This window comes from Mesoplodon bidens (assembly GCF_964165515.1).
Source record: "Mesoplodon bidens genome assembly, contig: HAP1_SCAFFOLD_210, whole genome shotgun sequence".
NCBI lineage: Eukaryota > Metazoa > Chordata > Mammalia > Artiodactyla > Ziphiidae > Mesoplodon > Mesoplodon bidens.
Window position 1 is genome coordinate 735,208 of NW_027671695.1, and position 27,820 is coordinate 763,027.

General features: G+C 44.9%; 1 pseudogene across 1 annotated transcript; it reads left to right on the forward strand.

The window, feature by feature from the left end:
* LOC308611149 (transcription termination factor 1-like) lies at positions 1-27,674 on the forward strand (annotated as a pseudogene). The gene is made up of 11 exons: positions 1-171; positions 2,679-2,883; positions 7,221-7,894; positions 9,224-9,450; positions 10,564-10,749; positions 11,686-11,764; positions 15,048-15,178; positions 18,244-18,478; positions 21,211-21,300; positions 22,895-22,960; positions 27,186-27,674. The product of its transcript is annotated as a transcription termination factor 1-like (transcript).
* Positions 27,675-27,820: the final 146 nt, after the last annotated feature.

Here is a 27,820-nt window from a genome sequence, read left to right on the forward strand (position 1 = left end):
ATGTCGGCCACGGTCAGGGGCCGCCGCGGGGGCAGGCAGATCTGGCTGACGGTGTGGCGCACCGGCTGCTTCTTCTTCCGTCGCGTGAGGTCGTGGCAGGAGGTCCTGGCCTCTGGCATCCTGGGGATCGTGGCGAGTCGACCAGCCGGCTGGATCGAGCGGCCTTCCCAGGTAGGGGGCTGGTGCGGAACTCGGAGGGGCCCTCCGCCAGTCCCGGGACATACCACCCGGACGCCGGGGTGGACACCAGACGCCGGGCTCCCTCCGGAGCGAGGCACGCCCACCTCGCGCCGCCCCCTCGTTGCAAGGAGCACTAAGACCTACAAAAGCCCCTCTGGCTCCTGAGAGCGCCTTCTGGGCTCTGCGCTGTGGATTCGAAAAGGAGAGAAAATCACGACCACCCCTTGAGGAAGAATGGAACCGTCCGTTTCCATGGTGACAGGAGACCAATGGCACTGGAACAGGGCTGGTCGATTTACTTTCAGGAAACTTTTTGGCGGCCACCTCAGTGGACGTGTTTTGAGTTTTCTTAAGTAGACCTGAGAAAAACCCAAGAATCACCACTGGGCTGTGTTAAAAGCGACGGAGTTCTAGAAGGCCAGCTACACTTGACTTCCAAGTCAAAGACACATACACCCCCCCACTCACCACGACCCCTCTCGCCGCCCCTTCCCACTTCTCCCAGCGACACACACACACACACACACACACACACACACACACACACACACACACACACACACACACACACACACACACACACACACACACACACACACACACACACCGGGGCAGAGCGTTACGTGTTTCAGAATGAAATAGAAATCCGCATGCCAAGCCTGATGTTACTGCTAAACCACTGTGTGATCTCAAATTAGTCACCTTTTGGGTCCTCGGTATTTTCTTCTGTGAAATGTGTAGGGGGGGAAAGTCTAGAGTTGAATGAAATCAATGGTACCCAACTTTGTGCAACAGAAAAAAGGGAAGTTGAAAAATACAGATTCACTGAATCAGAATATCTGGAAATGGGATCTGAGAATCTGTATTTTAATCCTTCTTCCCCTTTGGATTTTTTTTTTTAAGTTCAAAGCTATGGAAACTTTGAAAGAAGAGTACAAGGAAAACCCATATAGACTTCACCTAGATTGACTGGTCCTTAGTATTTGCCACGTTTACTTTCTGTGTGTGTGTGTGAACATGCACACACACACACTGCTAAACCATTTTGAAAAGATCTGCAGACAGCATCATATCTGACCCTAAATACATGTACCTGCCAAGAACAAGGACAGTCTCACACAGAACTACAATGCTATTATGTCTATGGATTTCAATGTCACAATAATGGTGCCTGGTATGCAGTCTGTATGCAAAGTGGGAAATCTGCACTTTTTAAGAGCTTCCCGAGTGATTGGTGCAGTGTTTTGGGAACCACTAGCCTGGATGATCCCTAGTCTGCCTTCTAGTTCCAGCCTTTAGTGCCGTCATTCACCCATCATTATCATCTTCATTAAATGTGCAAATATCCACAAGGCTCTGGGTAAAGGGTTCACCACAGAGAAGTTGCACAGACAACAAACCTTCACTGCACGGCCTTGCACAGCAACAGTGGACAACAGCAGCACTGCCTTTCCAGAGCAAATCAGACAGACTTCCGACTGTCCATCCAAGGCCTGAAGAGGCCCTTGGGTGGTGACAGGTGTATGATGTACGCTTTATGGTTTCTCTAGTCTGCTTCACTTTCAGACTTTCACATAAGTGCGTGTTGTGCACTTTTTAATCAAAGCTGCTTGGCAGCTCACACAGAGGAAGTCAGGTGGTGCAGCAAGGCGCAGGATACTGCAGTAGTAGGAAGATCACAGGTTTGAATCCTAGCTGGGGCCACATAAGTTCCCCTGTGACAAGTTACATGAAGCCCTAGTTTTCTCATCCACAAAGTAAGGCTGATATTACCTAATAAAGATTTCCTAAAACAGGGGGTTGTTATAGGATTCCATGAGAAATCTCTTTGCTGGTGTGATTGTCTTCACTATGCAGTAAGACTAAAAGTTTGGGTGGCATGTATACTGGCCTCGACTTGATGGCCTGCTTAAAGCTTTACTTTTAATCATAAGCTAAGTTTCTTCAGGACTCAGTGGAAATGGGAGAATCGGAATAGATCTTCAAGGTTTCTTCTACCTCTAACCTCCACCTAAGTTCAATATGCATTAGACTCCACACCGCTGACCCCCTGCCATCCCCTGACTTCACCCCTTACCTCTGTCCCCGTCACTCACGGTGCTCCCGCTACCCTGGCCTTCTTTCAGTTCCTGCAGCAACCAAGTTCAGGGCCCCTGGATTTGCTCCCAGCCTGGAACACTCTTCCATCGATTTTTGTTCACCCTTTTCATTTAGAACTCAACGGTCACTCGTCCAAGGGCCTTCCTTACTATCTAACCTAGCTCTCACTGTCCCTAGTCGCTCCCTATCACATTACTCTGATCTATTTTCCTTAGAGGATAATCTGAAATTATCTTGGTTGATTAGTTTGTTTTCTGTCTTCCTCAGGTTAGCCCTCAGCATCTTGTTCACTCCTAGACTGCAGACGGACCTCAGCAAAAAAAACTGTTGAATAAATGGCATGCATGCACGAATAAGCAAGTCGGCGGAAGGGCTCTGTCCCACTTTCTTAGTTTTAGGATCCCGCTCTACCCTGTCCCACCCCACTCGCAACAAGCCCGGGAGCAAATTGGGCAGAAAACGACGCGAGTCACAGCCCCACAGCCAGCGAGCTGCTACGGCAGGGCGATGCCGAAGGGGGCGGGCCGGAAGTGACACACCCACTTCCGCCTTCGCCACACCAGCACTTCCGGATTGGAAGGCAGGTGGCCACGCGTTCGGAAGGTAAGTGAAAGCGCCTTATAGTTGCTCCGGCTTTTTTCCCAGTTGGCGTGTCTGAGCCGAGAGGTGTGTGGCTGCTGTCTTCACCTCCCCGGAGGCCCGCCTTTGGCCCAGGTCCCCAGGGATGAGGGTGGCGCCTGTTTTCTCCGCAGCCGCTCCAGGCCCCTCCACTCGGGAACCTCTCGTTCGTTCCTCCCTCTCAGCCCCGGAACGCCCACCTCGGGGCAGAGCAGGGTCTCCAGGGCACCCCAAAGTGGGGAGGGGATCGGGACCAGGCTTGGGCACGTCCCTGAAAGGCGGGAAGTGGTATGTTCCGAATAAGTGTGAGTAAATGTATATCCATACATATCGAATGCCGGGGAATCATTTGGGAGCCAGACGGACGAGAAGATCCCAGCCCTTAGGAGGCCGGTTCTGTCCCAACGGAGCGAAGTGCAGTAGGCAAGCAGCTGGATTGTTGAGAAACATTGTAACGAGAAGGCGGGACCCAGAAGTGATGAGAGAAAGTGAGTTTCAAACTTAGACCAGTTATAGCGCAGAAAGGTAACGGAGGAAAGGCATTCCTGGGGAAATGAGATGCTTTTGTAAAGTCCCTGATAACGAGAAGGATCACGGTGTATTCTGGGAACGGAAAGAAGACAGGATGTCTGAAACCCAGGGAGAAATGAGCGGTGGAGGGGTAGGCATGGACTAGACTAGCTCATGAAGGGCATGGTAGGTCTGTAAGGATTTGGAACTTTATTTTAAGAATAATGGAGGGACTTCCCTGGTGGTGCAATGGTTAAGAATCCACCTGCCGGTGTAGGGGACACGGGTCCGAGCCCTGGCCCGGGAAGATCCCACATGCCTCAGAACAGCTAAGCCTGTGCGCCACAACTACTGAAGCCTGCGCTCCTAGAGCCCGTGCTCTGCCACAGGAGAAGCCATGGCAATGAGAAGCCTGCACACCACAATGAAGAGTAGCCCCCGCTCGCGGCAACTAGAGAAAGCCCACAGACAGCAACGAAGCCCCAGCACAGCCAAAAATAAATAAAATAAAATAAATAAACTTACAAAGAATAATGGAGAAGCCATAAGAAGGTTTTAGTGGGACGTGACTATATATTTAAAACGTGGTGCTGAGTTCAAGAGACCAGAAGGAGAAGCATAGAAGGTATTTACAAAAAGAAAGAAAGAAACTAATGGAAGGTAAAAATACTAAAAGGAATTATCTGCTCTGTTCATTGTTATTGAGAGATCCTGAGGGAATTCCCTGGTGGTCCATTGGTTAGGACTCTGTGCTTCCACTGCAGGGGGCACGGGTTCGATCCCTGGTCAGGGAACTAAGATTCCGCCAAGCCACGTGGTGCAGCCAAAGAGAGAGAGAGAGAGAGAGAGAGAGAGAGATAGAGAGAGAGAGATCCTGAAAGATGGGCCAGGAAAGTATCTCTTGAATTTAGTGGCTCTAAGGTCATAGGCACTCTAACTGGAGCAGTCTCAGGGGGCGTGTCTTGGAGATGGAAGCTGCAAAGAAGTGGGTTAAGAAGGGGTTTCTGTGCATCTCTGGGTGACACCAGGTAGGAAGGCCTTAACCAAAGCTCCTGTTGCCTCCGTTGGAGGTGAGATCCTGAGGCTGGTAGTTTTGGCTTATAGGTATCAGTCCATATGTTTGTTATTCCCCATCCTTCCAGCTAGACAATTCTTATAGTTTCTTGACTACCGAGGAGAAAGTAGGTACCTTCTGGTAGAAAAGGTGCTTAAGCATTCAGACTTGAAAGACCACTGACACAGAGAGGTCTCCAGGATCTGTTGTTAAGTGAAAATAGCAAAATGCAGATCAGAATATACAGATGCTGCCTTCTCTGTGAGAAAGGAGGGAAAATAAGGGCAGATTATTTTGATGTTTGAACCATGTAAACGTATTACCTTTAGTATTACTTTTAGTCGCAGAGAAATAAAATCTTAAAAATTGAAACCCAGAAGCAATACGGAGCAAGGAGAGTTGTAAGATGTGTTTGTAAAATTATATTTTTAACCATGTCTTTTGTGAAGTACATTTCTATTCCTGTACTTAAACTCCAGGATGCACGTGCTCTGTATAAGAATTGACATTGGAGCCTTATTAAACTTCATTCCAACTTATTGCAGAACTTGGACATTTTGTTGGACACTAACAAGGCCCATTCAGCCTCTTTCTCAAAGATGCGATCTACTAGTTTGAGGTCAGTGGATACTTGATGTTCCCGCTCTGAACCACAGCTGGGCTAAATGCTACAAAAGAAAAATAGTTTGCTATGAAAGTATAGCATTTGGGGAATGGACCAAGCTCAAAGGGTCAGGAAAGGTTTCTTTCTTTTCTCTCTCTCTCTCTCTTTTTGGTAAATACTTGAAACAGTATGTTTACATCCTTCAGTTGCTTGTTTTTACGCTTGTATTTTTTAAAAATAAATTTATTGATCCATTTATGGCTGTGTGGGGTCGACGTTGCTGCCCGCAGGCTTTCTCTAGTTGCAGCGAGCGGGGGGTTACTCTTTGTTGTGGAGCATGGGCTCTAAAGCAGAGGCTCAGTAGTTGTAGTGCAAGGGCTTAGTTGCTCTGTGGCACGTGGCATCTTCCTGGACTAGGGCTCGAAACCGTGTCCCCTGCACTGGCAGGTGGATTCTTAACCACTGCGCCACCAGGGAAGTCCTTAATGCTTATTTTTCAGTGAAAGGAGTCTGTATTCTTGTTCTGCCCCTTGCTTTTTAGAAAGTGAACTATTTCAGTTCACTTTAAAAGAGTAGACAAATAAGAGTAGACAAAAATATAACAAATACCCCTGTACTCGTTACTCCAGTTAAGAAATAAAAGATTGAAGATATAAGAGTAACTGGCTCTCTACTTGTCCCTAATCCCTGAATTTACCAGTTATATTCCCCGTGCTCTATTCATAGTTTTACTACATATGTATCCATTCAGAAAAGATACATGAAACGATTTTGTGTTTTGAATGTAACATACATGGCATCATCATGTATGTATTCTCTTAACTCAATATACACGTCATCATAACATTTATATTGTCTTAACTCAGGATGCATGGTATCATAATGTTTATATTCTTTTAAAGCTTTCTGGAAGAAGCGATGCTCAAGCCAAGCTCTGAAGGATGAAAGGAGGCAGGGAGGGGTAGGAGACAGCGGAGAGCGGCCCAGAGTGAGGGAGTCGTGATTTATAAGACCTCAAGCCAGGGAAAGGATTGGAGCATGTTTGGGGAACCGAAAAAAAAAAAATAGTCCCGTGTAGCTGGAGCAACAGAGTTTGAGAGGAGAGGTAGAAGATGAGGCCATGGGGGAACAAGGGCCCGATCATGGCAGAGCACTGTTCTCAATTAACTATATTTTTTCCATATCATAAAGGCAATGGAACCAGACAAGTGAATTACAGTGAGCTTGCTACACATTTAGAATAATGGAAAACTTATAATCATGACTCCAGGCTTGCCATTTGTCCTGCAGTTTCGTTTTTGTGTGATTTTTTTTTTCCTCCTGAGGCTAATGTTTAAAATGCTCTGCAAAAAGAAACCATGTGGTTCTGTTTCCCTATAGGAGTAAAATGGAAGGAGGATCAAGCAGATTGGAAACCCACACTCCAGTTTTCGTCTAGAAAAAGATCAAGCATTCTGTACATAAGGAGAGACATGGGAGGCATCCCCATGAAAGATTCAGAGACTCCTCCCTGGCAAAGAAACCGGCTGACATAACTAAGGGTAAAAAAAAAAAGAGAAAGGATGCCCAGCATCTTGTTTCTTCTGCTTTGAAACAATCAGAAATGTGTGATGAGCCTGAAAAGACCACTTCTATACCGAAAAAGAATAAAAAGAGAGGAAAATGTGCTTTGGGAGTCTATAAGGAAACAGGTATTGTGTACATCCTGGTGGATAAAGAAAACATTGTGGGGGCTTCCCTGGTGGCGCAGTGGTTGAGCGTCCGCCTGCCAATGCCAGACACATGGGTTCGAGCCCTGGTCTGGGAGGATCCCACATGCCGCGGAGCGGCTGGCCCCGTGAGCCGCAATTGCTGAGCCTGCGCGTCTGGAGCCTGTGCTCCGCAACGGGAGAGGCCGCGATAGTGAGAGGCCCGCGCACCGCGATGAGGAGTGGCCCCCACTTGCCACAACTGGAGAAAGCCCTCTCACAGAAACGAAGACCCAACCCAACACAGCCATAAATTAAAAAAAAAAAAAAAAAAAAGAGCTGGTGACACGTACGTGCGCCGAGACAGCGCGAATTGGAGGGAAAAAAAAAACTTCAATAGGTTACCAGAGTAATTCAAGGTAAACTACAAATAAAGGATAATTGAGACAGAATTAAAAAAAAAAAGAAAACATTGTGAACACACCCAAGAATTTTAGAAAGCATGTCGATGTCATTTACATTGATGTAAGCAAGCGGCAAAAGTCAACAAAAGGGCCTGAAGCACATTTAGTTACTAAGTCACGTGAAAATGAGTCAGAACTGCATGATAAAGTTCGGGGGAAAAAGCATAAAAAAACATCGGAGGAAAGTCAGGTCCTGTGATGCTGTCCAGGAGAGTCTGGGTGCAAGCATCACCCTGCCCAGATCAGAATCCCAAGAGCAGGAACCCCAGCCTCCCATGGGCCAAGAAGGTGAAATCGCACAACTACCAGTGTCTGCAGATCAAAGCAAGTCTAAGACAAGAAAGAGGAAGCGTCCAAGTGACCAGGAATTCGAGGCCTTGCCTGCGCCTGAGAGCGCTGAGAACATATACTCAGAGGGATCTCAAGTGATTGGTGAGGTCGGGACTGCAGGGGGCAATCAGGAGTCCAGTGGCCTTAAGAAAAAGTCTAAGAAAAGGAAGAGAAGATCTTCTGTTGATACTGCCGTGGCACCTGCTGGTGAGTGTTCAGTGCTCAGGACGAGCTCTGAGGACACGCGCTTTGATTCAGTGGAAGGTACTGGTACCTTGATTGAAGAAAGTGTGAAACCCAGGCCACAAGAGGAGAAACCCCAGGCCTGTTCGGAAGAGGTGCAGAGGTAACGTGTGGGTGTAGAGCCTTCTGATGGTGTGCGTCTTGGGTGTGAAGTCTGCCCGTTACCTCTTTGTTCAGCACGGCCATAGGAAGTGGCAGAAATCATAAAGAGATAGACCATCGAATGTATAGGATGTCGTGCACATTTAACTGAGTAACTTGGCAGGTACTTTGCGTTCTTCATGTACAAAATAAGGCAGTTACAGTCTGTTTTCACTAAGAATTATTCCAGCCCTGAAATTCTATGTATAAGTTTAAAAAGAATTTTAAGACCCCACAATTACCTTGTCTATATGTACAGAGAGAGGAGAAAGGATCAGAGAACTTAGAATGCCACAGAACAGGAAAAAAACTTGACTTAGGGTTCTCCCTAATAAAAGAAACTTAGATATCGTTCTTTATATAATTATCATTTAAGTATACTGGCCGATGAGTAGATGCAGGAATTTTTTTGAAGCACTTTATTTCAGTTCCTGGGAGTTGGGACAGGTTTTCTCCCCTTTTCTACTCTGTGACGTTCTTACATTTGCTAGATTGTCCTGGCTTAAAATAGTTTCACATAGAAGTTAAATGGCAGAGGGCCCAACTCACATCATCCTCTGTGCCCTCTCTTTGGGGACATTTTTAGATCACTGATAATGATGCAGGAATGTTCTCGGCCTGTGGTTCTTAACTTGTATGGGGCTGTGGACCTGTGAAAGCTGTTGACCCTTTGCTCAGACAAATGCGTACAGTTTTGTTTTTGTTTTTGTTTTGTTTCAGTTTCCTGTCTGGGTGGTTAGCTGATGCCCTTGGCTGAGAACACCTTTGCACATCTGGCAGAAAGTCTGTGGGAATGAATTAGTGATAGATACATAGAAGACTATGTTTTCTTTATACTGCCAAGGGGAAAATATGTGGCCATTGTTAACTGCAAGGAAGCAATTGTAACGATGTAAACCCTGAATATTGACTTAACTAATTAGTAACCATTATTATAAAACGACTCATTGGTGGGGGGGAGGTGTCTTGAGTATCCATGGGTGTAGAAGAGGGCTGAGCTTATGAGGAAGTCAATATCTGAAACAATACAGTTGAGAAATAGTAACATAAGCAATGCCTGGTGGAAATAGGGCTTAAGGCGACATGTTTACCTTCCAGGCAGCCTCTGAGGTGTATCCAAGTTAGTAAAGCTACATTAAAGAGTTCAGACATCACAGACGGAATCAACTCCAAGATCCCTTCCAGCTTTAATGCTGTCGTAGTCAAAGGGAGAGTCACTGTAAGGAAAGAATCTGAAAGCCATTAGGGCACGTGACCTGTCAGTGTTAATCAATCCAGTTTTTCTCCTTAGATTAGAACCCACAAATGAAGAAGAAAGCAATTTGGAGTCGGCTAAAGATCCTGAAACGAAATATTTATCTGAAGATTCGAGAGATTCAGATAATTCAGACGTGGATTTGGATTCCACTGTGAGGCAGCTCCAGGAGTTCCTCCCTGATATCAAGGAGAGGGCTGCCACTACAATTAAGTGAATATATCGGGATGACTTGGGACGCTTTAAAGAATTTAAAGCCCAGGGTAAGCTTGTGGGACTTGAATATTTGTTGAACTTTTCTATATGCGTAACTAGCCCTGACTTTCTTTTGTGAGTGGTTCATATTTATAGATTCACAAAGAGCATCCCTTAGCTACTTTCAGCTTTATCTCCTTCCAGAATCATTATCTGCACTGTAAAATTACCAAACTGAAGTGCACTAGTTTTCCTCCTCTGTGCCCAACTTCTGGTAGGGGAGGCGAGGAAAAACGGGACTAATGGATCCAGGTGATCCACAGACTAGAAGATCAAGCCCGGAAGAAGAGGGGGAGGAGGTTAAGTGGTTGAGACACTGGGAGGGGGGCACAAGTGAAATCAAATTAAAACACGCATATCAACATCATCAGCTTTGATGAGGTGTAATTTCAAGGATATTAATTTGAGGGTGAGCTGGTTGTAGTGGGCATGGCTTCAGGCAACACCCAGCTTGGTCTCCTTCTTGATTTCACTGTGTTACAAGAACCTCCCAGAAAGCTTATTGGGTTTCAGAATGAACTACAAATGTAAGGTTGTGTACTGCAAGTGATAAAAGATTTTTAAAATAAGTTTAAGATTAGGAAAATGTACTGTGTAATGCAGTCAATAATAAGGAGACTTGAGTGCTTTGAGTTATGACGAGGAATAGAACGTAAATTGCAGTGACATTGTCCCCACCTCCCCCCAACATATATTCGTAGAGAATATACATGTTCATGTTTGTGCCACCCAGTTCCCAGCACTGCCTTGGGGGGAGGAGGGGCAGAGGATAGTGAAGTGGGGGGGGGGGCGCTTCTTTTAAACTTTTATTTCAACACTGTTTGAATTTTTAATGAATATCTATTACTGTTAATTTATTTCTTAAATAACTGTGTAAAAAGGAATTGATGACACAAGAAAGGTCACATTGGAGTAGGATGGCCAGGGAAGACTTTGGGAGGACAGTGTGGCTTTGGCCGAACTCTGCAGGAGAGCCAATGTCAAGGGCACAAGCAGGGGCTGCTCCCCGATAGGTGGGGAGGAGCTGACGGGTGCTGTTGTGATTGCTAAAGACAAAACGGTGGTTCGCTTTCATTCATTGTTGACAGTTGTGTACCTTTTTCTCCTTCCCCAAATCCTAGGTGTCGCTATTAAATTTGGCAAGATTTCCGTGAAGGAAAATAAGCAGTTAGAGAAAAATGTGCGAGAATTTCTGTCTCTGACAGGAATCGAGAATGCAGACAAGCTGCTGTACACAGACAGATACCCAGAGGAGAAATCTCTAATCACCGACTTAAAAAGAAAGTACTCGTTTAGATTGCACGTTGGTAAGTTTAGAACTGTGGCCTCTTTGACCATCTGCAGCCTTCCAGCCTTGCACAGATAACCATGGTGAGTATTGAACACAATGCCTGGCCCGTCCAGTACATGCAGTGCATGTTAGCCGCTGCTACGTTAATAGTATTTTTATTGCCAGCCTATACGTTCAGGGATTTGGAATGTGTTCACGTCTCCCAAGGATAGTGCTTTTACAGATTTTCTAACAAATTAGATGATCAGCTTCCAGCTTTCCTACTTGGTAACAATTACGGTTTTGGTTTCTCTTCTTGACCTCTATTGTGTATTTTTTGCATACACTGCACAAAGTACTCTGGTATACACCAGAGTCTCAGACGTTTTTTTAAGTAGAGCCATTTTTGCGCTTTGAGCTGGAACCCTCCTCTTGGAGGTATCCTGGGGAAGTTAGAAGGTCACGAAGCAATGTAGGTTTGGACTGGAAAAAAAATCTCTCTTGAATTTAAAGAGGATAATTTCTTAGGTGAAATGCACAAAGGAAAACAGAACAGTGAGCCCCTGCTGGGGGATCCTTTCATCTTTAGAGTGGCAAAGCAGGAAGAAGCTTATTCAATTGCAAAGTTTTTTTGTTTATCTTATGGGGAGCTGCTGGAGTGTGTCCTCCACCTCCAGATTACGGTAAAAGCTCTTTGCCTAATAAGGGTCTTTTCCGTGAATTTAGCAGAACAGAAGCTAGAGCCCCTACATACTAAGCATCTAGTTTCCAGAGATGGCCACGGAAACTGGGGATTTTGTATATCTGCTCCCCAAGACGGCTTTCTGCAGGACATAGGAAACCGCACCCTCCACCTGGGGTCTAGGATAGCGTGTGCTGTAAAAAGGGGCCCTTCTGGGTTTCTTTTATAATTGCGACTGTGTTTCATGCCACGCTCCGGTTGTCCCTCTGACCACCTCTCTTCCGACTTTAGGTAAGGGCATTGCCTGGCCCTGGAAACTCATATACTGTCGAGCAAAGAAGATGTTTGATGTCAACAATTACAAAGGCAGGTAAGAAAAAACTTGAGCAGAGCATTTCTCTAGTCTTTGCTGATACTGTAAATCAAAACGTACACAACAAAATCGTGAAGAGTTTCGTGTGTGAAACCAGATGTGCCGTCAGGTGTATGTCTCCAAAGTCCCTTTCAGTTTCCACCTCTTGAATAAATCTTCTGTCATCTTCCCCTTTCTAAATCCCTGGCTTTTACTTTATGCTGTCAATTGTAGCATTCTCCACGCGCTGCCTCTTAGCGTCACCTGTGCAGTTTTCTCGGCAGTCTCCTAAGTTGTAAGCTCCTTGCGAACCCAGACGTTCCTTCTCAGTGTGATGTGTGCCCTTCAGCACTGAGCCCAGTGCTTTGGGTTTTCAGTAAATATTTGAAGGTGGGGGTGAGCATTTGTGTGAGGTCATTTAAGTGTGATTCGGTAACATCAATGCAGAGCTTCATGTGGCGGTAGCCTTTCTGTCCTCCCTTTTTTCCTAAATAAAATACCCAATTATGTTCTGTTTCCAACATTCCAAATAAATCAAATGTAGACTGAGCGTCAGTGGTGGGTAAGCACTCTGCTTAAGGACAAAGGGATGAGGGAGAAAGCATCAGCTCCTACCCTTGAGGGCCCAGACAGCCACCTAGGGCTCAACTACTGATCTCACTTCCAGGAGGCAGATGGAGTGAATCTGTCACGGCCAGTTGGGTCCTACTGAGCGCCGTGATCTTGAATCAGGACATAGGTACTATCAGAACGTAACATTGATATGACCTCGGCTTCTTTTTAAAAATTTTTACCAAAAGAAATAAACCGGAAGTAGAGGAAAGGCGCCTCCACACAGACTGAAACCTGCCCTCTCTTTTTCCCAAGCCCCCGCCATGTACTTTAAGGAAATTCACTAAGGGTGACATTTTAAGTGGGACCAAAATGATGCTTTTGGTAAATGAGTGAGGTAACCTGTTTTTCTACCTGTTACATCACTGTGGGAAATGGCATTTTTCAAATAATGAAGGTCTGTCATTCTGATAATAAAGTTCATTCACTGGTACCATATTACTTGTGTTGTGCTGACCATTTACCCTTAAAGTATGTTTCCAACTTAAGGAACTCTTAAGTGAAAAAACCATAGAAAGTCAAAAATCAAAGAATTGTAAGGCTCCAAGGGGCCATGGAGGTCAGTACACCTGTTTCCTCATTTTCGTACACTCTGTTTTTCTCTCATGTCCTCTTTTTTGTTGCTTCAAGGGTACTTTTAAGTCTTGTTTTAAATCTCAGGAAGACCCTGCTTGCCTTATAAAGGAAACTGCTAAAAAGCTTGATTCTTAATGGTGAAGGATTTCGCATCTCTGTTCACCATGCTCTGCATTTTAGATCCATTTCTGAGAATGCTAGGATCTTACTGTCCCCCGGTAGTTGTGGATCATCCTCATTAGAAATGGTTAGTATTTTATTAGGGCTGCTTTTGTGTTGCATTAGTAATAACATAAACTACCACTTCTGACCCCTCTTCCTTCCCACCAAAAAGGAATTATAAAATGTCATAATGATGGCTTTTTTCCCCTTAAACATTTAAGATGTTTAATCTCAAAATCTGCATATATTATAGTGCACTTTAGTTCTTTTCTTTTAATGTATTTGCTTTTATGTGGGATTGCTGCCTCTTAACTTCCTTAAACTGTGACCGATTTGTGCTAAGGCATCTGTCACATCTTTTATTTTTGTCTGTGTTCGGTCTTTGTTGTTGCGCACGGGCTTTTTCTGGTGGTGGCGAGCAGGGCCTACTCTTCGTTGCAGTTTGTGGGCTTGTCATGGCGGTGGCTTCTCTTGTTGTGGAGCATGGGCTCTAGGCGCACGGGCTTCAGTAGTTGTGGCTCTCAGGCTCAGTAGTTGTGGCGCACAGGCTTAGTTGCTCCACAGCATGTGGGATTTTCCCAGACCAGGGATCGAACCCATGTCCCCTGCATTTGCAGGCAGGTTCTTAACCACCGCGCCACCAGGGAAGTCCCTGTCTCATCTTTATTGAGCATCTGTTGTCTGTCAAGCATTACCGGGTTCCAAAGTGTAGAAAACTGACAGGGTCCCCACCCTCCGAGGACTTCCCCTCCAGAGCTGTGCTGTCCATCCATGTGACCACCAGCCTCATGTGGCCATGGAGCACTTGAACTATGGTTAGTCCAAGCTGAGATGCGCTGAAGAGTGAAGTATACAATGGACTTAGAAGGCTTGGTGTGGAGAAGAGAGTGTAAAGTATCTCATTCATACTTTTAGGTTCGGATTACATGTTGAAATGGCTGCATTTTTAGTATATTGAGTTAAACAAGATATGTTATTAATTCATTAAAACTAAATAAAATTAGGGACTTCCTTGGTTGTCCAGTGGTTAAGACTCCGTGCTTCCACTGCAGGGGGTGTGGGTTTGATCCTTGGTTGGGGAACTAAGATCCCACATGCCGCATGCTGCCGCTAAATAAAACCCCCAAACACATGGAAGGCAGAGTGGAATGGTGGAAAGTGGTCCTTGGTGATTTGACTGAGCTCCTGGATTAAGCTCACCCTAGGGCCCACTTGTATCTGGACTTTTCAATTGCCTGAGCCAATAAATTATCTTTAAAAAAATTAATAAAATTAATTTTCACCTGACCACTAGAAAATTCTAAATGACATCTGTGGCTCATATTTCCATTGGCCAGTGGTGGCCTAGACGACGGGTCAGATAAACCAGGGAAGCCACGAGCGTACAGTTGCCAGTGGTGATGGGGGCAGTGAGAGAGCAGCAGAGTGTCCTGTGGGAGAGGACAGCAGGACACCTCCAACCAGGTGGTCAGGGAAGCCCTCTCTGAAGATGCACCATTTAAGCTGCTTCTGAAGAGCTTGCAGGAGCTTTCCAGCGGTGGAGGGAGGCCATTCCCAACACAGGTCCAGAGGCTTCGAGGTGAGAAAGGCCGATAAGGCCAATAGGGTTGAACTTAGGGAGCACCGAGCTTTGCAGGCACAGTCAGAAGTTTGGGTTTTATTGTGTGAAGCCTTTATGGATTTGGCTGGGGAATAGCATGATCAGATTATTTGTCCTGGCCTCTGTGTAAGTGAGCCAGGGACTGCGGTGACTGACTTACAGGATGCTCATGGTTGTGATGCCGAGACAGGAAGTATCTGGGCTCAGGACCTTGGTAGGACTGCGCTGAGCAGGTTTCCTGACAGCCCGCCCTATACAGCTTCTCCCAGCGTCGCAGCGTGCTGCAGTGAGAATAGTGGTTTTAAGCTTGTGGTTAACGCTTAGCTGTGATCTGTTTTCCCTTCCTCTAAGGTATAGCAAAGGAGATACCGAGAAGCTAAAGATATACCAGTCCCTCCATGGAAACGACTGGAGAAAGATTGGCGAGATGATGTCTGGAAGTAGCCTCTCTGTGGCCCTGAAGTTCTCCCAGATCAGCAGTTGTAAGTCGTGGTCTCTAGAGCCCACTTTGGTGAACAAATCAGCCCACAGTGGCCCAGGGCCCAGGCATCACTGCAGGCCTGTCTTCTGAGAGAGTCATCACTCTTTCAGCCATTCTCTTACTGATTCATTTATTTCTTCATGCATATTGATGCAGCCTTTATTCACCAGACTGATTTCTGCCACACGTTATGTCAGTAGCTTTCAGTGTGACTCCAACTGCCAGGTAAACTGAAACCCACTCAGCCGGTGGGCAGGAGAACCTGGGCCACCAAGGTCCTTTCCCCCAGGTGACCAGGGAAACCATCAAAGGGAGGGCCTGTTAGTCAGGGACGTTTCCCAAAGCCAGTGTCAGTCGTCTCTTGTCTGTTCTCTTCTTTCATAAAAAGCTTCCTTGGTTATATTCTTCACCTTAAAAAGTCCCCAGTTGCTTTCAGAAGACAGTCCTTAGTGGGTGTTAGCTTCAGCCCAGAGGCTCACATGCTCCGGCCCTGCAGGCAGAGCCGTGCAGCGGGTCCCAGCAAGGCGTCTGCATGTCCGCACGTGGTAAACTCTGAGGTGGTGGAGACCACGCCTTTTGTGCCACCAACTCTGGCCACCGGTGCCACGCGAAGACTCAGCACAGCCAATTCTGCCAGTTTCCAAGAAGTAAAGCAAACATCTGGATTTGCACGTGTGTGTGAAATCAAGATCTTTTTTTTCTTGGGACTCTCTTTTTTAAAATAAATTTATTTATTTATTTATTTATTTATTTATTTATTTATGGCTGTGTTGGGTCTTCGTTGCTGTGAGCGGGGTTTCTCTAGTTGCGGTGAGCAGGGGCTACTCTTTGTTGCAGTGTGCGGGCTTCTCAGTGTGGTGGCTTCTCTTGCTGTGGAGCATGGGCTCTAGGCGCGCTGGCTTCAGTAGTTGTGGCGCACAGACTCTAGAGCGCAAGCTCAGTAGATGTGGCACATGGGCTCAGTAGTTGTGGCTCGTGGGCTCTAGAGCGCAGGCTCAGTAGTTGTGGTGCATGGGCTTAGTTGCTCCATGGCATGTGGGATCTTCCCAGACCAGGGATTGAGCCCGTGTCCCCTGCGTTGGCAGGCGGATTCTTAACCACTGCCCTACCAGGGAAAACCCTCTTGGGATTCTCTTGATTTTTAAATATTCATCCAAATTGTTATTGGGGAAATAGTAACAATAACATTCTGTAGGCCAGATCGAAGATATCTGTAGCCTTCCAGCTTGCGGCCTCTTCCTTAGCATGACTGTGAGCATGTAGACAAGAAGAGCGAATCATAGAAGCTTTTGATGCCCTGCACCAAGGACTGGCTTTAGGAATTTACAGGTGCTGGGACTTCCCTGGTGGTGCAGTGGTTAAGAATCCACTTTTCCACTTCAGAGGGCATGAGTTTGATCCCTGGTCAGGGAACTAGGATCCCACATGCTGCAGAGCAACTAAGCCCACACTCTGCATCTAGAGAGAAACCTGTGTGCCACAACGAAGGTCCTACGTGCTGCAGCTAAGGCCGAACACAGCCAAATAATGTTTTTTAATTAAAAAAAATAGCTTAATGAGTGCAATATGTAAAAAAAAGAAAGAAAAAAAGAAATTCACAGGTGCCTTCATCAAGTACTGTGGTGACGCCATTGTAGCTGTTAATTTCACTCCAGAAACTCTTGGGGAGAGTTATTTATATAACATGAAAGTCGTTTGGTTATTCTCTTTCCACTAAATGTTTGGGAACCTCACAATTTCTTGCAGTAGGTATTACTCTTAGAAACAGGAAGAACAGCTTTCTCGAAGATAAAAAAAAGATTGCATTAAGAAAGGATTTTTTTTCTTTGCAGTTGGTTGTGTATGTGTGTGTGTGTGTGTATGTGTGTGTGAGTGTGATTGGTCCTTAAAAGGAAACTCTGGCCACTTTCGTAGTTTCATTTTGATTTGCATGTAACTGATAGTTTTTTTGGTTTTGTTTTGTTTTGTTTGGCTGCGTTGGGGCTTCATTGCTGCGCGCGAGCTTGTTCTAGTTGTGGCGAGCGGGAGTTACTCTTTGTTGTGGCGTACGGACTTCTCATTGCCGTGGCTTCTCTTGTTGCAGAGCACGGGCTCTAGGTGCGCAGGCTTCAGTAGTTGTGGCATAAGGGCTCAGTAGTTCTGACACGCGGACTCTAGAGCACAGACTTAATAGTTGCGGCGCGTGGGCTTAGTTGCTCCCCGGCATGTGGGAACCTCCTGGACCAGGGCTCGAACCTGTGTCCCCTGAACTGGCAGGCGGATTCTTAACCACTGCACCACCAGGGAAGTGCATAACTGATAGTTTTATGTTTGTGTAATTGAGATGTTGCCCATTGTCTTCTGAAAAGTGTCTGATTTACCTTTTTGTTTATAAAGGCTTTATTTTGGGCCTTCCCTGGTGGTCCAGTGGTAAAGAATCCTCCTTCAGATGCAGGGGACGCTGGTCGGGGAACTAAGATCCCACATACCGCGGGGCAGCTAAGCCCGTGTTCCACAGCTGCTGAGCTCACGCACCCTGTAGCCCATATGCCACAAACTACAGGGGCCATGCACCACAACTAGAGGGAGAAAATTCACACGCCACAACTAGAGAGAAGTCCGTGCACCATAACAAAGAGCCTGCGCTGCAACAAAAGATCCCACGTGCTTCAACAAAGATCTCATGTGCCGCAACTAAGACCCAACACAGCCAAAAAAATAAAGAAAATAAATAAATTAAGGGAAAAAAAAGACTATTTTTCTAGAGCAGTTTTGGGTTCACAGGTAAAGTGAGAGGAAGGTACAAAGACTTCCTACTTATCTCCTGCCCTACACATGCACGGCACACCCCCATTCTCAACACCCCCCAGCAGAGTGGTCCATTTGTTACAATCCGTGAAGCTACCTTGACACATCTTAACCCCCCAGAGTCCACAGTCCACATTAGGGTTCACTCTTGGTGTTGTAGCTTCTGTGGGTTTGGAGAGATGTCAAATGACAGATACCCCTCATCATCATTTTGTTGTTAATATTGTGTTTGAAAGCAAATAGATGAGCAACTTCAAGACCATCCTTTTATGTCAACAGAAAGAAATCATGGTGCTTGGAGCAAGACGGACACCCAGAAACTAATCAAGGCTGTTGAAGAAGTGATTCTAAAGGAAATGTCTCCCCAGGAGCTAAACGAGATGGATTCTAAACTCCAAGAGAATCCTGAAGGTCGCCTGTCAGTTGTTTGGGAAAAACTGTACAAAGGCATATCCTGGGTAGAAGTGGAGGCAAAAGTGGAAACCAGGAATTGGATGCAGTGTCAAAGTAAGTGGTAAGTTTGAGGCTTCTTACATAAATTTCAACAAGAAGCATTCCCTGCCCCTCTCTCAGCAACTTCCGGAGAGGGGTGGACTGCTGAGGTTACTAAGAATATCTGTAACGACCACGTGGAAAGCCTCACAGTAGGTCAAGAATGATCCTCTCTAATCCGCTGCTCCAAGCACTTCAATATCGAAAGCTGATTTAAGTTAGCATTTAACCACCCCTGATTCATTGTGTGGCTTCTTCATAAAGAACTTGGACCTTTTTATTCTATTTATTTATTTATTTAATTGAAGTAGAGTTGATTTACAATGTTGTGTTAGTTTCTGGTGTACTAAGTGATTCAGTTGTGCATATATATTATTTTTTTTGATTCTTTTCCAATGTAACTTATTACAAGATAGTGAATACAGTTTCCTGTGCTGTACAGTAGGACCTTGTTGTTTATCTATTTTATATATAGTAGTTTGTATCTGCTAATCTGCAATTTCAAATTTATTCCTGCCCCCTTTCCCCTTTGGTAACCATAAGTTTGTTTTCTGTATCTGTGAGTCTGTTTCTGTTTTGTAAACAGAACTTGAATCTTTTTAATATTGAATATTGACTTCTGATTTCTTCACTCTGTCCCTTTCTTCATAAAACAAGATTGTTACCTATTTATAGCATGAAAGAAATACAAAATTAACGTCTGGATATTTAGGAGGGAAATCACAAGTGTAGTGATCAGTAATACCTCCACCTTTTTACTTGTGCTTTCTAATTCAGCAGTTCCTCTGTCTTCATCCAAAGCAGGGCAGTCATACTCTTTCATCCTAGAACATCTTTAGGTACATCCATCATGAAGAAGTAGTTTCGGTCCAGATGCTGCTGCATGTTCTTTGCCCAACGTAGCTTTTCCCAGCCCTGGAGGGATTCCGAGCTAACTTTCAGCTGCAACATGACAGCTTGAAGCAGTGGTTCTACAGCCCACGACCCAGGTCTCCTGTATAAACGGGGCTCCATCATCCTGCATAAAGGGGGCTCCGTCATCTTGACCATTAAAGAAGAATGAAATCCAGAGTGGGCATGTTGTACGTTAAAAGCAAACTGCTAGATTATACTGAGTATTGTTTATATACCTTACAGTTCTGCTGTAGAATATTTATCTTACTAGAAGACTACCCTCAGGAAATAAGGACAGATAATGTTTTGGGGGGGAAGTGTGTAATATGGAGGAACCAGAGCCCTTTCTACCCCTATATCTTAGGCTTAAAAAAAGGAGTGGGGACTTCTCTGGTGGTGCAGTGGTTGAGAGTTTGCCTGCCGATGCAGGGGACATGGGTTCGTGCCCTGGTCCAGGAAGATCCCACATGCCGCGGAGCGGCTAGGCCTGTGAGCCATGGCTGCTGAGCCTGTGCATCCAGAACCTGTGCTCTGCAACGGGAGAGGCCACAACAGTGAGAGGCCTGCGTACCGAAAAAAAAAAAAAAAAAAAAAAAAAAGGAGTGGGGGCTTCCCTGGTGGTGCAGTGGTTAAGAATCCGCCTGCCAATGGAGGGGACACGGGTTCGATCCCTGGCCTGGTAAGATCCCACATGCCGTGGAGCAACTAAGCCCGTGTGCCACAACTACTGAGCCTGCACTCTAGAGCCTGTGAGCCATAACTACTGAGCCTGTGTGCCACAACTACTGAAGCCCACCTGCCTAGAGCCCGTGCTCTGCGACAAGAGAGGCCACTGCAATGAGAAGCCCATGCACCGCAATGAAGAGTAGCCCCTGCTCGCCACAACTAAAGAAAGCCCACGTTCAGCAATGAAGACCCAACACAGCCAAAAATAATTAATTAATTAATTAATTACTTTTAAAAAAGGAGTGGGTTATAAAGCCTCGGTTGGAAGATGATATGTCAGTGTCTTAAAAAGGAAATGATGAAGGGGAGCCGTGCTTCAGAATCAGCATAATTAAATAACATGCAAGGGTTCTTTTTTAATTTGAAGAAAAAAGTAGGAAACTTGAATGCTGAGCATAGGTTTACTTCATGAAACATTGAAATGGCATCAGCGGGTACATTTCAAACCAGTGAACATGGGCGGCTATTAGTAAAAACTCTCAGTTTCTCTGTGTGTGCCTCATGTACCTCCCTGCTCAAGAAAGTAAATGTCACAGCTCATGATCTGTCCATCAGATTGTGACAGATTTCACTCTTCAAGAGAAGCACTTTTTAAATATTTTTAATTGGGCTGCTTCTCTCATTAGGAACTTCAGGGAACCCTTTCCCTCAGCCTTGAACTTGGGGCCTTAGAGGAATCATGGAGTCATTGATCACTTTAGTAAATCTGTGTAGTTTGGTGTTTCAGCAGCTATAATGGTAATAAGAGCAATATCTCTCTGTTTGATAAACAAGCAAAAATAAATTGAGTCTACACAGCATCCTTTAGCACCTGCAAGCAGGCTTATTCTTTTTTTTTCCTCCCTTTTATTATACTGTTTATTATGGAAATTGTGTAACACACACCAACTTAGAACTCCTTGTATCCATCACTCATTTTCAATAACCATCAACTTTCTATCTCTTTATTTACCCTCTCCCACTTTAAAAAACTTTTAAAAAGGTATATTCTTGATGGTGGTAAATCTTAGCTGTGATGAGTTGCAAAAGTTATAAAGTGGTTCTGAATAAGGACAATTTAAATGAGGAAAACAAAGGACATTTTAATGGAAACTTTACCCCGAAAATAAACTGTTTTTCTTTCTTTCAATGTAGGACGGAAATTCTAACCAAGAAGAGGACAAATGGTCGGGACGTATACCGGGGACTTAATGCCCTACAGGCCAAGATCAACCTCATTGAAAGGTACAGAAATAGAAAGTGACGATATTTTACCCGTTTTCCTCTCTAGCCAAAGAGTAATTGTTAAACAGCAGAATCTGCAGTAAGATTACCACGGTTCATATTCCTGTTCCAGCACTTTCTACGTGCATGACCTTGGATGTGTTTCCTGCCTTTCTAGTTCTTGGTTTGTTCATCTTAAATGAGGATGATAATAACAGTACCTGCCTCTTAGTGTTATTGGCCGAAGAAATGAAATAATGCATGCAAAACGTAGCATGCACTCAATAAACATAGCTCTTTGAGTCTTTAAGGCTTTCACATAGACATTGCTTACTTCTGTCCATTGGAAAATGGAGGTAAATACTTCAGGCCGAGCCCTACTGCTCTCTAGCATGCATTAGTTGGCGTCACTGCTGCTTGGTCTTTACTTTTGTCTTTGAGTTCCTGGTCCGTGCAGAGTCCTCCCTCCCCTGATCGACAGGGAGACACAGAACTGTTTTACAAAGACTGCGAGTCTAGTGGACCTGGCCTCATGTCCAATGAGGAACAGCAAAGAGCAGAAGAAACCTTTGGATTCTGGCCGCCCTGTCCAGCTTCATTATTCTTGCGCTCTGTCAGGAAGCCTGCTTCTCCTTCATTGGTGGGCTTCCTCGTTCTCCACGCTGGCCTGGCTGGGGTTTTTCTCCTCTACCAGAGACAGCAGAGACTAGCAGAGCCAAGGAGGGCATCTCACGTCAGGCAGGCCTGGGTTCCAATGTGGGTACCACCTATGAGTCATGAAACCTTGAGCCAATGACCCGAGCTCTCAACCCTGATTCCTGGCCTGTGGAAAGGACATAATCCCCTAGCTTCATCAGGTGGTGTTGAGGGTAAATGGATTAGTGGGTATCAAGGTCTTAACCCAGTGTTTGTCACTTAGTAAGTGCTGAGTACACATGTATACTACTCTTGTGTGTCTACATTGAATGGTGAAGTTGTGTTTTTGTTTGTTTGGTTGGTTGGTTTTTAATATTGTATTTATTTATTTGGTTGTGCCGTGTCTTAGTTGCAGCAGGCAGGTTCATTAGTTGTGGCATGCAGACTCTTAGTTGTGGCATACATGTGGGATCTAGTTCCCTGACCAGGGATCGAACCCGTGCGCCCTGCATTGGGAGTGTGGAGTCTTAACCACTGTGCCACCAGGGAAGTCCCTGTGTTTTTTTTTTTTTTTAATTGAAGTATAGTTGATTTACAATGTTGTGTTTAACCTTTGCTATACAGCAAAGTGACTCAGTTATACATATATATATTCTTTTTCATATTTCATTCTTTTCTATTATGGTTTATCACAGCATATTTAATATAGTTCCTTGTGAAGTTGTGTTTTTTACTAGGCTTGGTGGGAGATGCAAAGGGCTCAGGAGGAGGAAGGGTGATTTTTTGGTCTGTAGCTCAGCCCAAGACCTTGGGCTGACCTTGGGTTAGCATGCCAGTGACACTGGGCCTGTGTAACAGGGGAGCTGGAGCAGGGGTGAACACGCTGAGGCCTTCCAGCTCTTAATATTCTGTGAGCCCATGAAGATGTGGATCCTGTTGATTTTTGGCTTGAAAACTTAATTTTTATTTTTTCTCATAGGTTGAATGAAATAAATGTGGAAGATGTTAATGAAATAGACTGGGAAGATCTTGCTAGCACCATAGGGTAAGGCCATTTGTTTAATATTAATCTAATGAAAAAATCAGAGAGGAGTTCTAATAAATGCCTCTCAGATTTGAAGAACAGGACTGAGATTCCTGCTGCTTATGGAACTCATCTATAAATTGTATTTGTGTATATATGTATTGGGAACACCCTGTCTACGTACCAGACCAGGTAAATCAGACCAGTCCTCCCTCCGCTCCAACCACCACCTCCACCCCAAGACACCTGAGAAGAGTGAATGAAATGTGTGCAGAGTCTCTTAAAAGCTTCATGGAGCACACCAGCTATGACTGTGATGAAGAACCCATGGTCCTTTTGCCCATAATTAGCCTTTTACCATTTGCCACATTGACTTTATCATCCCTCCCTTTCCCGCTCCCTTCTACAAGGGAATAGAATTCTTTCCCTTAACCGTTTCAGTGTTAGTGGTGGACGCCATGTCCTCAGCAAGGCTGTTATTCTGCATCAGCACAGTGATCGTACTGAGGGCACCTGACACTGATGCACTACTATTGTCTAAAACACAGCCCCCATGCAAATTTCACCCAGCGTCCCAGTCCTGTCCTTTATAACACTTTCCCCCTGATTTAAGATCCAGTCCAGGATCTGTCTCCTTAGAGTCTTCTAAACAGCAGAGTTGTTCTGCCTTTTCTTTTCTTTTTTTTAATTATTGGAGTATAGTTGATTTACAATGTTTCAGGTGTACAGCAAAATGATTTCTGTTATAGATTTTTTCAAATATATTTATTATCTTATTTATTTAATTTTGGCTGTGATGGGTCTTCATTGCTGCGCGTGGGCTTTCTCTAGTTGGGGCGAGCAGGGGCTACTCTTCATTGCGGCTCGCGGGCTTTTCATTACGGTGGCTTCTCTTGTTGAGGAGCACGGGTTCTAGGCGTGTGGGCTCAGTAGTTGTGGCTCGTGGGCTCTAGAGCACAGGCTCAGTAGTTGTGGTGCACAGGCTTAGTTGCTCTGCGGCATGTGGGATCTTCCTGGACCAGGGCTCGAACCCATGTCCCCTGCAGTGGCAGGCAGATTCTTAGCCACTGCACCACCAGGGAAGTCCCTCCGTTATAGGTTATTACAAGATATTGAATATAGTCCCCTGTGCTATACACTAGGTCCTTGTTGTTTATCTATTCTATATACAGTAGTGTGTATCTGTTAATGTCTTTGTCTTCTACGATGTTGAAATTGTGGGAAAATACAGGCTAGTCATTGTGGAGAACTTGCCTCAGCTGGGGAGTTTGTCAGACGCTTCTTCACTGTTAGATTCGGGTTTTGTATTTTACACGGGAATCAGTCACGGGGGAGGCTGTGTTTGTGTCACCATGTCACATCCCATCATGAGGCATGTGGTTCTGATTTTGATCCCCTGGCTCTGGCGGCCTCTGCCACACTGCCCCACTGTAGAAAAGTAAGTTTTTCTCTTGGTGAAAAGAAACGGCCACGGGGAGATATTTTGAGACCACATCAAGCTCCTGTTCCTCTTCGGATTTGCCTCAGTGGTTTCGGTGTGCTGTTCCTTTGCATTTCTCCTCTGAGGAGTGAGATTTCATCGGTTGTCACTGTCTGTCTTCATTGCTATGGTCCTTGCATTTTCAATCAGTTCCTGCCACTGGAGGAGAGGCCATCACTCTGAAGACCTGAGTTCACTGCTGGCCAAGCAACAGAGAGCTGGCTGGCAAAGCACAGTCCCTCTAAGCAATGCAAACTGTTGAGCATCACAGGGCTCAGGGGTTGGTGGGCTTTGGGAGGTGGGGATGTTGAGGGACTGTCTGGCCTTTAGTTCGGGAAGGGTGCTGAGGGGAACAGGGCTGCCACAACCTGGCTGCCTTTCAGAAACGTGGCTGCTGGCGTGAGGTTGTCACTGATCCATTAGGAAGGGTGTAAACTGGTTCTGCTGGTTAGTTATTTACACCTTGGGATTATGGACAAAGAACAATCAGTCCTTTTTTTTTAACTTGGAGAATTGGAATCTTTTCGTGGCAGGCCCTGTTGGGAGTCACAGACACATGCCCATGGTTCCAAACCCTTTCCTCTTCTAGCTCGTCTCAGGGGTGGGGCACCAGCTCTTGGGTGTGGGTCCCTGAGAGGGGAGGGTGTTAGGGGCTTTGAAGGAAGGCTGTCCTGCTGTGTACCCCACCAACTCCCATCCTAAGAAGTATTCATGTCGACAGCTCCCTCCCTTTGTAATATCAAACCCCTTTTGAAAAATCTGACTTTTCCAATAAATGTTTGTGTATCTTGTGACATTGCCTCAGATCACATTTCTTAAATTAAAATGGGTTTTTAATGATTTTAAGTAGAATTATATACTTAAATATTGATTGTTCTGGTTAAGGTTTAGAAATCTCAAAGCTGTAAAACAGACATCATGGCATCCAGTCAAATACCATTGGAAATAGTACATCCTCAAAGTTTTAATAACGAATTAAAACAGTGAAAATAATTAAATTAGAAGTTCGATCTCTTCAGGTTCGTTAAGCCTCCCTTGTGAATTGTTTATGCAGGATTTTAAAGAAAGCATCTCCACGTAATGAGATGTAACACCTACTTCGTTTGAAAATGTCCAGGTCAGTTATTGTTACTTCTTGAAGCCTGAGCTTTGATCTGCAGAACAACCTGTGTGTGGGGCGCTGTGGGAAGAGGGAAGGCATAGATGCCCTAGATCTTGGGCTTTGCAGTCAGGTGGACCGGGCGTCAAGTCCTGGGACTCTGCTCCTAATTTAGCCAGCCTTGGGCAGGTCATTCCCTCACTTGCCTCTGCGTCACGGTTTCCTCATCTGCGCAGCATTGTAACAGCACCGTGATGAGGACGACAGCAAGGAGACAGTGCGTGTCATGCCATGCACACGCGGCGGGCAGCTGCTGCCATGAAGAGGCAGAGAGAGCCCAGCCATCTTGTACTTCCACATACCTAGCAGATCCAGTTATTCCCACTAATCATATAACAACTAGATTAATTAATTACTGAAACAAATATGCCACGCTTTTGTGGCTTAGGAAATGAGTGCCCAGGAAGTGAAGTTAGTGATTTTCACTTTAAAAAAATATTTAAGATGTGGTTGTTTCCGTCCTACTTATTGTAAATGAAAAGTGGATTTGACTCACCAGAATATCGTAAGCATCCACTTTATTTAGCTTTGTAAAGTAAAAAATCCAGACCCCTGCTTTTGCATTGTGACAAATATATAGTTAGCCTGAAGGTAGTGGTTAAGAGTGTAGGATTTGTGAAATGTTGCCATTGGCAGCAACACGGATGGACCTAGAGATGATCATACTAAGTGAAATAAGCCACACAGAGAAAGACAAATAGCATAGGATATCAATTATATGTGGAATCTTTAAAAAACTGATACAAATGAACTTACTTACAAAACACAAATAGACTCACAGACATAGAGAACAGACTTATGGTTACCAAAGGGTTAGCGGGCGGGAGGTAGGGGGATAACTTAGGAGGCTTGGATTAACATATACACACTACAGTATGTAAAATACATAAACAATAAGGACCTACTGTATAGCACAGGGAACTATACTCAATATCTTGTAATAATCTATAATGGAAAAAAATCTGAAAAAATTATATATATATATATATATATATATATATATATATATATATGTACAACTGAATCTTTCTGCTGTACCCTTGAAACTAACACATTATAAATTAACTATACTTCCATTAAAAAACACTGATATCAAAAAAAAAGAAAGAAAAAAGTAGAATTTGGAGTGGACCCAATTGAAGTCCCAGCCCTTCCCCCCTATTCACTGTAAGATCTTGGGCATCTTCTCTTGGGTTCCCCATCTCCAAAACGAGGGATAAGCATAGGAGGCCCCACACAGAGTGGTCGTGAGCGTTATTTGTTGCTCTGCGGAGAGCCCTCAGGGTGGGGCTGAAGACAATGTTAGCATCAGCCCCTGTGAGCTAGTGTTACACCTTGTCTTCTCAACTGGTAGTTTAGATTATTCTAGTTTAGACAGAATCCGTGTTGTTGTACTTCTGTTTTTCTTCCTTTTGTGTGTGTGTGTTTAACCAGATGAACAATAGCTTTTCATACGTGTCTTATTTTTCTCACATGTGTAGACATGAGGATTAAGAAAGCTGCTTAGGTCTGTAGACCACCCCTCAATCAATGCACTTAGTACACAGGACTGAAATGATTAATTTTTAAACTGCCACTAACTTTTTGACACCTTTTCCTTTCTAAAGGGGTGTTCCTCCATCTTATGTCCAAAGTAAATTTTATAAGCTGAAAGCTTCCTGTGTTCCGTTTTGGCAGAAGAAGACTTTTCCAGGTCAGTATTTTCGATATCTGAATAGTTAAAAACGCAGCATATGGGGACACACGCTGGTAGTGTGACCTTGGGTAGTGACTTTTGGGAACCTCAGATTCTTCAAATGGAAAATGGTAAAAATTGGCAAATTATAACCCCTACCTGACAGGACTTTCAAAAGTACTAAATGAGATAATGAGCTTGAGAAGTGTGGTCACCAGGCCGCCGGGCGTTTAGCAAGCACTGGGTGAGGAGCTGCGAGTGCTTCTGGATTGCACAGCACACATGCTCACACCACATGCCTGCACACCCACTGATCCACAAAAAACTGGAGGTACAGTTTCTTCTCTGCAGCCATTTGTAGGTGGTTTACATATGTAATTCCCAAACCTGGACTATCGGAGTCAGTTGGGGAACTTGGGAAAAAAGATACATACCTGGGTCTCATCCCAGACCCAGTCGATCCTAGTCTCTAGTCTGGGTCCAGAGGCTAGATTTTTCTCTAACAAGCTCACAGATGAGTCGCCAGTGGCCTGCCCAGCATCATTGTTTGGGAACCACTGGTTCGGG